This window comes from Magnolia sinica, chromosome 9 (assembly GCF_029962835.1).
Source record: "Magnolia sinica isolate HGM2019 chromosome 9, MsV1, whole genome shotgun sequence".
In the NCBI taxonomy this organism is placed as follows: domain Eukaryota; kingdom Viridiplantae; phylum Streptophyta; class Magnoliopsida; order Magnoliales; family Magnoliaceae; genus Magnolia; species Magnolia sinica.
Window position 1 is genome coordinate 48,003,120 of NC_080581.1, and position 1,160 is coordinate 48,004,279.

The following is a 1,160-nucleotide window of genomic DNA, read 5'->3' on the forward strand; positions in this document are numbered from 1 at the left end:
CCAACTGAAGTTTGGATGGTTCCTCCAGCTTGAGTTATATGTATTTGACGTGGTTCCACTGAAAGGTTTTTGGTAATTGTTTATATCATTTGATTGGTCATTCAATATCTCTTGAAAAGTGGAAATTGTTGGGCAATTGTCAGTTGTATGTATGTTACAAGCATAAATACCACAAACAACTTCCAGAGTCTTTTCGAGTTCTATCTTCTTAAGTTCCATGGTCTCGACTTTTCTTGTGAGTTTGGCCACTCTTGCATTTATATCATCTTCCTCTTTTAGAACATAAATTCCTCCTCTTTTCTTTGATTGAGTAGGCTTAGAAGTGGTAATTCTTAAAGAGGTATCCCATGATTGTTCGTTTTCAGCAAGTTTATCAAAATAATCCCACGCATCATTGGCTTCCTTATTCATGAATTCCCCATTACACATCATCTCCATAAATTAACGTATAGGTGAGGTTAATCCCTCATAGAAAAAGTTTGTTATATGCCATGTTTTGTAGCCATATAGTGGACATGAATTTATGAGATCCTTAAATCGCTCTCAACATTAAAAGAAGCTCTCATCCTCTTTTTACGTAAAATTCATGATTGCTTTTCTTGAGGTATTTGTTTTATAATAGGGGAAGAACTTTTTAAGGAACTCCCTTGTCATCTCAGCGCATGTGCCAATGGACCTTGGTCTTAAGGAATGTAACCATGACTTAGCCTTTTCTTTCAAAGACAAAGGAAACAATTTCAGTCTAACTGTGTCCTTAGACACGTTTGGGAAGTGTAATGTAGATATGATTTCAACGAACTCTTTCATATGCAATTATGGACTTTCAGATTCTAGTCCATGAAACTTAGTCAGGAGTTGAATTACCCCTAGTTTAATATCTATAATTCCTGCATTTAATGGAAATATCATGTAGGAAGGTGTACTCACCCCCGTCAGTTCTAAATCATCTCGTAGAGTACGAGGCGGGGGTGCATTCTGCACCTTGTTTTCATCTTGAATTTCCTCAACTGGAGGTTGAGGTTGATTTGCGGCCATCACTTCTATTGATTCTCTCGGTCTCAGGTGGTGTCTAATCATGTGATGGATTGACAACCCTTTGACCAATCCTCCTTCACTTAAAAGATGTCAAGTGTTGTCATGAACCCACTTGGGCATGAAAC

The 1,160-nt window shown here is 37.6% G+C and overlaps 1 non-coding gene across 1 annotated transcript; it reads left to right on the top strand.

Moving 5' to 3' along the window:
* The first annotated feature begins 499 nt into the window (after positions 1-499).
* Positions 500-607, top strand: LOC131257089 (small nucleolar RNA R71). The gene has a single exon (XR_009177109.1). It is a non-coding gene; the product is annotated as a small nucleolar RNA R71 (small nucleolar RNA).
* The last annotated feature ends 553 nt before the right edge of the window (positions 608-1,160 follow it).